The sequence below is a fragment of the Cervus canadensis genome, chromosome 3 (genome assembly GCF_019320065.1).
Source record: "Cervus canadensis isolate Bull #8, Minnesota chromosome 3, ASM1932006v1, whole genome shotgun sequence".
NCBI classification, from domain to species: Eukaryota; Metazoa; Chordata; class Mammalia; order Artiodactyla; family Cervidae; genus Cervus; species Cervus canadensis.
Window position 1 is genome coordinate 84,202,635 of NC_057388.1, and position 11,933 is coordinate 84,214,567.

At 39.1% G+C, this 11,933-nt stretch overlaps 1 non-coding gene across 1 annotated transcript; it reads left to right on the forward strand.

Annotated features, from left to right (window-relative positions):
* The first annotated feature begins 4,118 nt into the window (after window positions 1-4,118).
* Window positions 4,119-4,221, forward strand: LOC122438986. Its single transcript, XR_006268729.1, has one exon. It is a non-coding gene; the product is annotated as a U6 spliceosomal RNA (small nuclear RNA).
* Window positions 4,222-11,933: the final 7,712 nt, after the last annotated feature.

Sequence of the window (11,933 nt, forward strand, 5' to 3'; positions counted from 1 at the left end):
CTGAGAAAACTGAATTTCAAGCTAGAGCAGACTCTTCTGGGAAAACTGAGTTTTAAGTTAGTTTGTATTCTTTGTCAAAATCTGATGTCATCCTTCACGGGCAACTTTCCAGGGGCCAAAGTGATCACATTCTCTCCTCCCCTCATGAAATTTTTAAAGTGTGTGTTAGAGCAGAAGTCTTATAAAAATGTCTGTCTCTTAAGAAAGTAAAAACCTGTCTGCTATGGGGATAGCCATCTCACTTTATGGGAAAAATATCTGATTCCAACATCATCCTCTGTTCAGAAATTAATTTATGAAACAAACATTTGGCAATCTGAAATGTTTCTCCACTAGTAACGACACTGTAGACATTTGGTCAAATAAATGTAACCATTTAGACATATCAGCTAACCACAAAAATAGGACTCTATTATACAAATACCCTGGAAGAAAACTGCATCACATATGTAGCTGATTTCTACATTTTGATTGTGCTGTGTGTATTGTAAATGAATGTATTTTGCTTCAGTCTTTACTCCTTTGACCTTTTAGAGTCTTAGTGAGACTCCCAAAGCAACAATCAAAGCACAGTGTTCCATTTTGGAAGCATTCAAAAAGCAATGCACTTTGGCTAAATTTAGTTGTAGCATTCAGAATTTAAAAACACATCCAGCCATCTTTCTAGGAGACACATAGTCACTCATTTTCTATTTAAGTAAATTGGTCAAATAATAGTTGCTTCTTCTTAGCTCAGTCATGCTAAAAAATAAAGCCGGATTGGAGGGAAGGGGGAAGACAATAACAAAAACTGACCCATGTAAGGCTCTTAACGACTGCAACTCAGGCATATTCATTTTGTAGGACACGAAACAATGGAAACTTTTGTGCTCATTTTAAACCATTCTGGCTCAGAAAACACAAATTACAATTAAAATTGAGGCAACAAAATTATAAGCTGAAGACATTAAGAATTGCTCATGTTGAAGAAATATTGTCTGCTTTATCAAGAATTATATTTGGCAATTGAAAATAAATTGAAAGTTAGGGGGAGAAAATTCAAAGTAGTAGTTCATCTCCTAAATGATAACTTGGGAAATATCATATCTTTAAGCATTCAAAAGTTTATTCATTTTAGCAATAGCCCAGATTTTAATATGTGTTTTGCTTATGATAACTTAGTCAGAAATTTTTTCTGGGTAACATAATTTAAAAGAGTTAACCAAGCACTAGAAAGTCAGCTCTTCAGCTCCTCACAGTTAAATTACTTTCTGGGTGTGAAAAATTGCTAGATTAGAGAGACCAGATGCATTTGGAAAGTTTAAGCACCACTCAAATGCAGTCTAGCCTTCTGCACTGGAAATCTAGATTGTAAAAAGCAGCTATTTTTGTTGTTGTTGTTGTTTAATTTTCTTTATTGTGGCAAGAACACATGAAATCTAGCCTCTTAGCAAATTTATGAGTGTGTTGTTATTGTTGTTTAGTTGCTAAATCATGTCCAACTCTTTCGTGACCTCATGGACAGTAGCCCTCCAGGTTCTTCTGTCCATGGGGTTTCCCAGGCAAGACTGCTGGAGTGGGTTGCCATTTCCTTCTCCAGGGGATCTTCCCAGCCCAGGGATTGAACCTGTGTCTCCTGCACTGCAGACAGATTCTTTGCCGCTGAGCCAACAGGGAAGCCGTTTTGAATGTATAATACAGCATTGTTGACTACAGATGCAACGCTGTGCCGCAGAGCTCTAGAACTCATTCATCTTGCATTGCTGAAACTTTTTTGCAGTAACTCCTCATTTCCTCCTCCCTCCAGTCCCACCATTCTATTCTTTGGTTCTATGAACTTGACTTAACTTTATTTTTTAATTTATGTATTTTTAATTGGAAGATAGTTGCTTTAAAATATTTTGTTGGTTTCTGATTTACTTTATGCAAGTGGATTTATGCAGCATTTGCCTTTCTGTGATTGGCTTATTTCACTCAGCATCTTGTCCTCAAGATTTATCCATGTGGTTGCGTATTGCAGAATTTCCTTCTTTCTTAAGGCCAAATCATACTTTATGGTATGTATATACCACATTTTATTAAATAAATAAAAAACAGTTCTTTCAGAATTTACAAAATTGTAAATGAAGCGAAAAGCCAGCCTGGCTTCTGAAACAGTAAATTTGTCTGAGGGGGCCTCAGTGTTGAGGCATGTTTTCCAATAGCACAGAACCCAGTGTGAAAAGATGAGAATTAAAGGAAAGGAATTAGGAAAGCCATTCTTCCATCCTCCTGCCCACCTGCCCACATGCATCTAACCTGAACTGGGGTATTGTCTCTGGCTGGTCATGTTCTGCTGGGGTAGAAATCTCAGGGAAGAAAAGAGAAGGAGTGTGGAAAGGAAGAAAGCAGGAGGGAACATGAAACTCACCCAGATCCACTTATTTTGTCACATAAATTTGTTGGCGTAAGATTAAATTCCCCCAGGGACTTCCCTTCACTGGTTAAGATTTTGCCTTCCATTGAAGGGGGTGCAGGTTTAATCCCTTGTCAGGGAGTTGAGATCCCACATGCCTTGCAGCCAAAAACCAAAATGTAAAGCAGAAGCAATATTGTAACAAATTCAATTAAGACTTTAAAAATAGTCCACAACAAAAAAATATCTTAAAAAAGATTAAAGCCCTTTACCAATCTCCTCTACCCCTTCCCCAACAAACACGAAGCATTTCTCAACTGTATAAATCTCTACTGGATCACAGGTAAATATAAAATTATGTCTGTACTCTTAGAAATTAAAAAAAAAAAAAAAAGAGTTGAACATCATTGTGCATTAGATGCAAAAAGTGAAGGAGTCAACATCAAACCTGGGTTAGGGGTGTCTTCCAAAAGCCATGCCCTTGCCACAGCAGAGACTTCCTGGTAGATAACAGGAATGGGAGCTCAAGGTGAGGAGACCCCACAAACAGACTCTAAACAAAACAAGCAGAAACCTCACCAACAGCTGACAAATATTTAAAGGCTTCCTGAATTCGATAGTGAATGAAAGTCCATTAAGGCCAATTCTGGATGGCACCCCACTGGAAAATCCCATGGACAGAGGAGCCTGGTGGGCTACAGTCCGTAGGGTTGAAAAGACTCAGACTCAACTGAGCACACATGCGTGCAGGCAGGCACTTAGGGCATAGCAAGTGTTAGGATCAGATTGGAGATGCAGGAATGTTTGTACATCAGAGCTGAAATGAAATTCTATGTGATGTCTTCTGGCAAGCAGCTTTATTTCCAGAGATGTTCTAATTTCAAACCATCGTTCCAGAAGTCAGCAAATTGTAAGCCTGAATACACAGAAACTGCACCAAAGAATACTGATGAAATCTTTCCCCATCCTCTCAAGCCACAAATCTTGACTGTAGCTATCAAGAAAACGTTTGCTTGCAAACATTTAGAAATAATTGTGAGAGTTCAACACAAAACTTGGATGAGGTAAGTAGCATTGTTCAGCATATAAATGTTTGCACAAGCAAAAAGAATGCGTTCATAAGAACAGGATATGTTCACAGAACAGGGTGTGTTTGGGGAGGCTGTCAGAGGCCATAAACTGAAAAAATTGGGGGCAGATGTGGTCATCTTTAGACAACAGATCACAGAGATTAAGAGCAAGGGCTGTGTGGGGAAGCTAACCCAGAGCCGAATGTTTTACCCACATCTTACTGGTTGTGAGACCATGTAGTTAATTATACTACCATTTCTGAATCTTAGTCTTACTGTCTTTAAAATGAAAATAAGACATTTTCATTTTGAAGTAAGCTGGAAATGCATTGTGCATGATTTAGCGTAGTGTCTGGCATATAGTAAGAACTCAACCTAGATTTGAGTCATTTTTCAGTTGTTTCCTTTTTAACTAGATAAATTGGGAGAATACAGCGATGATTATTGTGGATCAATAATCTACCCCTATATTCCATCCTTGTGTGTAGAATCAGAAGATATTTTGGTCACTTTCCATGTGTCAATACTCTGAGAGGGAGCATTATAGACTTGATCAAAGCCCTTAGTTTTACAATCATCATCAAATGAATCTTGCTTGTCTTTCAGAGTCACCGTCTCTATACTTTTTACTCCTTTATGTAAGTAAGTGTTTTCATTAAAATGTGTGTCCATGCTCACTGCAGCAGTGCGTACACTAATATTGGAACAATACAGAGAAGATTAGCATGCCACCTGCTCAGTGATGTCATACAAATTCAGGAAACAGTCCATATTTTATGAAAAGAGTTCTGGATGTGGATGGTGTTGAGAGTTACACAACAATATGAATATATTTAATACCACTTAAGTGCTCATTTAAAATTGGTTAGCATTATAAATTTTGTGTTCTATGTATTTTACTGTGATAAAGAAAGTAGAAAAAATATACTGATACCACTTCATTAAGAGGACATCAAGCTCTTAAAATAGTGGTCCTTTGTTTTATATATTTGAATGGGCATAGAATAGCTCAATTGCTAGTTCACTGTTACTCAGCAAAGCAGAGGTAAACACAGCATTAAAATTCCGAATATGGCAATCTGAAGAGACTGACTGGAGCAAGCTGGATTTTGTTTATTTATTTATGCTTACTGCATAACAGTTCAGAAGAATAATCATTTGTATAATCACCTGTTATCACTGAATGTTCCACTGTTGTATTTTTTATGCTTCTTGAGAGACCTGTGGGACAGAAGATAGTAATCAAAGAATAATTATATTTCATGTTGATGCCAAACAGCAATTTAAAACATTTTAAATGTTGTTGTATTATTTACTTTTCCACATAGAATTGACTAGAAAGCTTTCCTAAAAACTAAGGTGATTGGTTTTAAACAACTGGTGTATAAACATGAAGCATGAAAACAAATTTACACCAAGTGAGTATTCAGAAGTCCCATTGCAGCTTTCATTCTTCTTTGATCTAACTTTTCATCAAGCAACAAATATGGGGATGGATGCTTTTGAAAAAAGAGAACAATTACTTTCTATTTTTTCTTGTAATATGAAAAAATAACAACTTCTTGTTTTCAAAATCAAGTCAGCCTCTACCTGCGTTCTTACCCTTCAATTCCACCTTCCCTCCTGTCAGAATGAATGAATTTTCCCTATTTCTGCCCACTGCCTTCTTTATAGCTAAAACCAGTTGAAACAAGTGTTTCAGTTTCCTCACTTCTTACTATCTACTCAACACACTGCAGTCAGTTTATCGGCACCTCCATCTTGCCCTACCCAAAGGTCACCTCTCCATCGTCATCTTTCTCAACCTGTGAGCAGCATCGGATATATTTTTGTTTGTGACATTTACCATCCCCATTTTCTTCTGCAGCCTCTCCTTCTCAGGCTTCTTTGCTTACTCATTTTCTTCTTCCTACCTCCAAATATTAGAGTGTCCCATGACTAAGTCCAGAGTTCCATCTTCTCTTCTATCAACATTCTTTCATGTGACTTCATCCAGACCCCACATGCTAATACCATCTCTAACGATTATCAAATGTGTATACCCAGCCCTGACCACTCCCTGAATCCCAGGCTCGTATATCTGATAACTTACTCATCATCTCCCTTGAGGGTCTATTAAGCATCTTCCTGAAGCAGCAGCCTTCATCACCCTCTAGAGCCTGCTTATTCAAGTCTTTTTTGAACTGACTCACATGTGAAGTCTGAAAACCCAGAAGTTATCTTTGAATTCTCTGTCTCCCTGACAATAAATCTACAGCACAACTCGTCAACTTATATACATCAAAATATTTCCTCACTCCAATCATATTTGCTGCCTCCCCTCTACCATCCTGGCATGTTATCATTAACTCTCACCTCAACAAGTGCAATAGTCTTCCCACTCGTCAGCTTGCTTCTCTGCCTGCCTTCCCAAATTGCACTTTCCATGGAGCAGGCAGACAAAGCTTGTGAAAAATAAATCAGGTAATGTCAGTCCTCTGCTCAAAAGCTTCCAAGTTCGAGGCATCACATAAAACCCAACTGCTTACCACCTCCTAATCTGGCCTTGGCCAACTGTCACATCTTACCTCCTACTATCTTCTCCCATTTTTCATTGCTCTAAGACAAATCTCCCTTAATATTCCCCAAATATACCAACATGTTTCCCACCATAGGACTATCTATTGACACGTAGTTGGTTTTTGATGAATATCTACTGAAAAAATGATTATAAGCTGGGCTCCTTCCCTTCTCTTCTCTCACTATAATTATCTGTCAATTTGTACAACTTCCTGCACCCACTCTAAAGTATTACATACAGAGAAAAAGAGCACTATGCATCTTATTTTAGGGTTCAGTTCAGTTCAGTTGCTTAGTCGTGTTCAACTCTTTGCAACCCCATGGACTGCAGCACGACAGACCTCCCTGTCCATCACCAACTTCCGGAGTCTACCCAAACTCATGTCCTTTGAGTTGGTGATGACATCCAACCATCTCATCCTCTGTTGTCCCCTTCTCCTCCTGCCTTCAATCTTTCCCAGCATGAGGGTCTTTTCAAATGAGTCAGTTCTTCGCATTAGGTGGCCAAAGTATTGGAGTTTCAGCTTCAGTATCAGTCCTTCCAATGAATATTCAGGACTGATTTCCTTTAGGATTGACTGGTTGGATCTCCTTGCAGTCCAAGGGACTCTCAAGAGTCTTCTCTAACACCACAGCTCAAAAGAATCAATTCTTCAGCACTCAGCTTTCTTTATAGTCCAACGCTCACATCCATACATGACTACTGGAAAAACCACAGCTTTGACTAGACGGACCTTTGTTGGCAAAGTAATGTCTCTGCTTTTTAATATGCTGTCTAGGTTGGCCATAACTTTTCTTCCAGAGAGCAGCATCTCTTAATTTCATGGCTTCAGTCACCATCTGCAGTGATTTTGGAGCCCCCAAAAATAAAGTCTCTCACTGTTTCCATTGTGTCCCCATCTATTTCCCATGAAGTGATGGGACCAGATGCCATGATCTTAGTTTTCTATTTTATTTATTTATTTATTTTAGGGTTAGTCATTGTGACTTATTCAGAGTGTTTCTTTTTTCAAGTGAGAGACCTCATAGAAGGAATGGCTATCTTGAGTTAAGGCAGCCTGGGGGCATGTCTTTAAAAGAAGTTCTATAAGATGTTTAAGTTCCGTGTATATGCTATAAAACACGGTGGCTATAATTAGCAACACTGTATTGCACACTTGTTGTTGTTATCATTTAGTTACTCAGTTCAGTGGTGTTTGACCCTTTGTGACCCCGTGGACTATAGCCTGCCAGGCTTCTATGTCCCTGGGATTTTCCAGGCAAACATAATGGAGTGGGTTGCCACTTACTTCTCCAGGGGATCCGGGATCAAACCCAGGTCTCCTGCATTGGCAGGCAGGTTCTTTACCACTAAGCCACCATAAAAACCCAATTGTACTCTTAAACATTTGTTAAGAGGATAGGTCTCATTTTAAGTGTTCCTATCACTATATAAATTTCCCACTATCAGGTGTGCTAGATTGCAGCATATCTAAAACTCAAGTTTCAAGAAGGTGGGTGCTGCTGCTTCTGTAACTGAGCAGTTTACAGCCAGAGGCTAATACATTGCATTTGTTCCTGGGTCAGGAAGATCCCCTGGTGAAGGAAATGGCAACCCACTCCAGTATTCCTGCCTGGAGAATTCCATGGACAGAGGAGCCTTTCGGGCTACAATCCATGAGATCACTAAGAGTCGAACGCGACTGAGTGACTATCACTTTCACTTTTTTTTTTACATCCTATTTGTCTTTTCACCGGGAAGATTCAAACTCTGATTATCTCTCACTGTTTCCCATGCCTCTCCTCATATCTCTTCCTCAAATTGAGTAAGGCTAAAATCTAAAAATGAGCCTCGGTTTTCTCTATCATCCTTTTGTAATCCAGTGGTTTTCTTTAATCAGCTCTCTTTCTTCCGAAGCTCCAAGTACATCACATCTTATAATCACATCCTATAAATAGCTAAATTCTTATTTGATCCCAGGCTTTATGTTGCTTCTGTTGATATAAAATTTATAGCAATAGATTAACCTGTGCTTATGTTACTGAAATGCCTTAAAGTTCTTCAAAAGCAAACTACTATGTAAATCTAAATATTTTACCATTTTAACTTATTCTAAATATGCCCCATCTCAAATTTCTCCCCTAGTCTCTACTTTCTTTTCTTATAAACTCCTATTCCATTTTCATGGCATTCTGTAAGATCTCATTAAATAATACTGGTATCTCCTTTTAAGTCCCTTCACCTACATTCTTCAACTTTGCATTTTCCAGAACACTTTCCTCCTCAGATTCAAAGGCAAACCCAGTTCTGATTCATGTAGGAAGACTAAGTGGCAGAGTCAGGTATTAGAAGGCTTCAGGGAAAAAGAAAAACCTCAAAGCACCCTGTTGTGAGCATTCTGTGTGAAGTGCTGAGGGAGACTGCGAAATAAGTAAGGCCAGGCATTGTCCTCAGGACCTTATGATCAGGCGCAGACAGACTCGCTCTGAGTTTAGAACTATGACCTAAGGAAAACCATGAACTGTCAAGAACCCCATGCAGTTGAGAGATCTACAAGGGCTTCCTGAATGAAGGCAGCATGAACCTTAGGTGGTTAAGAGTGAGCAGGATTTCCACAAGCACAAATAGCTGATCATTCCAGACAGCGAGGCTGATCCTAGGGAAGAGCAATTTAAAAGGAAGAATCCTAATAAGGATCCCTCTGTCCTATGTTAGCAAATGTCAGGAGCAAGTGGGCTTTCTGAAATCTCATCCCTTGTGCAGACCAGATTATCTGCCAGACAGTGTTTCATTTTTGTTTGAATACAATACTGAGAGCTGAAAAATACACACTCACTCCTATGAGTCTATGCGTGAGGGGCACTGGCAACGTCAAGACAAGGTGTCTCTTCCTCAAAGCCAATGACAGACAGAAATCCTATAAACCCAGGCAAAAGGCATTCTTCAAGGATACACAGAGCTGCGGTGAGGGCAGTTCTATCTGTGGCTAGAAAATGACAGTGGGAGACAGACTGAGTTTCACAGAGTTTCACCACAAGAACAGAAAGATGCCTTATTTGAGTAGGAGGAGGAAGCCAGCCCCTAGACAGCAAGACACAGCTACAAACACACACACAGCGGGATGTAGGCAGGTGGTTCTTACATTTCTCTTCTTAAAGCCTTTCAGCCTCGTGCGCACAGAACATACTCAGTGAGATCCAGAATATGTACAAACACTCGTAGTGCCAAGTAGAGTGTGAAGGAAGCAGAGTGAGTTTTTGGCTCCCTCTCACATCCTCTGCAAGAGCCTGTCTCTCCTTTCAGGAACCGCTTTCTTAGTCGCTTTCCTTTTTACCCCAAAGCCTGCCGCACCCCCCCACCCCATTATATTTGGATTTTAAATAGAAATAGTTCCTCAGAGATCAAGTTCTTTCCCTAAAGCATGCCAAAATGGCAAGAGTTTCCTCTACCTAATTGTCTACTCAACCTATAAACTACAGAGAAAGATTGTTTTAATTTAAACCAAAGAAGAGGATATAGAAAAGCAGCTGTGTGTTTTAGCAGGGGACTGTGGTAAGGCTCCCAGCATTTCTAAGCTGAATCCTCTGATGTGAGTCACAGTTCCATGGGACCAGCTCCTAAGAGCAGCATTGCCTTCTGTTGCTGTAAGATGCCGTCATAGAGTCAACAGTAGTTCTTTGAATGGGAAATGCTCACTGCAGCACCACGTGTTGAGGAAGCATCACCCAAGAAACCAGTCGGGTGAGATCACAGGGGTTCTAGGAGGAAGGTTTTCAGTCTGACCTGCGGTGAGGGTGGGATCCGTAGATGGACTGCAGAAGGTCTGTGAACTCTTGAGAGTGTATGTGAAATTGTGGCTATTTGCATTATTTTGAGAGAAGGCTCTCATTGTTCGATTTATACTTTCAAAAGGATACATAACCTTCCAGATTACAAAGGTCTGTGCTCCAGGGAAAGTCTATCAGTTCAGGGCTGCCAGAACAGCAGAGTGCCACATGCTGCATAGCTTAAGCAACAGAAATGAGGTTCTACTCAACTCCACTCTGACTTCATCTTGGTAACGCTAGTGGTGAAGAATCTGCTTCTGGTGGAGAGGGAGGTGGGAGGGGGGATCGGGAATGGGAATACATGTAAATCCATGGCTGATTCATGTCAATGTATAACAAAAACCACTACAATATTGTAAAGTAATTAGCCTCCAACTAATAAAAATAAATGGAAAAGAACAAAACAAAACAAAACAAAAAAGAATCTGCTTCCCAATGGAGGAGACGCAAGAGATGCGGGTATTAATAAACCTAGAAGACTGCTGTAACCTCAGTATCCTGAGACGACTATGACGATAGGAATGCCAGTCATAATAGATTGAATGATTTAATTCATGTAAAGCTCAGAGAACAGTGCCGAACACATAGTATGTCATCAATACATATTACCACCATTTATACACATCCACTAGTGGTCTCCTGTCTACGCATTTTCCCATTTTTCACTCATGTCCGCACAGAGATGTTCTGGATTTCTTTGTGACTTTTCTCTTCCTTTCTTACAACCATAAATCATAGCTTTCTCGGGAGATGGAACCAGCTGCTGTGCTGTGTATATCACACTGTCCAAAATTCAATAGGCACCCTTAACTGCAAAGATGACCCCTTCACAGTCACCCTGTGGGCAGGACTGCAAGCCCAGGGAGCAGACCTGAACTGCTAAAGAAAGGGTCAGCTGAAGGCTTTGAACCCTTTTTCTTTCTCTTTCTCTTGTTCTGTCCCATGACCAGTGTCAAGTATGTGTTTCAAAGTCCATTTTTCCTTGTTCCCTTTTCCTGGCTCTAAGAGATAAAATTGATTCCATTTGTCAAAAATTTCTTTTATCTACTTTTTCAGAGGACTTTTTGGCCTCTAAACACAGTTCACGTTCTTTTTATGTTTCCAAATGGACTTGTTCTTGTAACTCTCTGTGGCAGTTATTATAGAATAAGCATTTGTACAGTTTCCTTGAATTTTATTTACTATTTTCAACCTGCTGTGATTCTAGTTCAAAGGTGAATCATTGGCCAAACAGCTTTTCACTTATAAACAAAACTCTTTCCCCCTATAAATTTTGATTCTTTTTATTTACATTTTCCTAGATGTATAATGCTAATCAGAAACTTCATATAAGTTCTATAAAGTAATAATAAGCATATCAATTTAATCCTTTCAATAATTATTGAATTTCCATTATGTCCTGGGCACTGTGCCTGTCAACAAAAATAGGAAAAAAGTAAAACAACCAAAAAAAGTAAGGCTGCAGTTTCCTAGGAAAGAGAGAAAGAAGAAAAAGAATAGCTATTGGAAATTGTCACCCAATGAACTGAGTGAAGAACTTTACATATTACATCAGTTAATATCAACATATGAGAAAATATAAAGGACAAAAAACTTATAAAGATTACACTTCTAGTAAAGTGGCAAAATCTAACTGCAGAACTAAAGCCCTTTCTACTTTTTTGTACTACCTTATTCATTCTACAAAGATTGAGAAACTCCTGTTAATGCCATACATACTACCAGGTACTGTCAATAAAATAATAACTAAGACTCAGTCATAATCATGACATATATGACTAAGAGTCTAATTAAGGCAATTAATCAAATACTCAAATTTATTTACGATTTCGATTATAAACACATGCTAAGATGAGAAACGAATACTTCTATGAGAGCCTCTAATAGTCAAACAATGTAGGTCCTAAGGAAAATGAGAGAATGGTTCACAGATGAAGGAATGTTAGACTGAAGTCTAAAGAACAAAGGAAGGGCTTTCCTGGTGGTCCAGCGGTTAAAATTTCACCTTCCAATGAAGGGGTGCAGGTTCAATACCTGGTCAGGGAGCTAAGACCCCACATGCCTTATGACCAAAAATCCAAAAACCATAAAACAGAAGCAATATTGTAAAAATTTAAATAAAT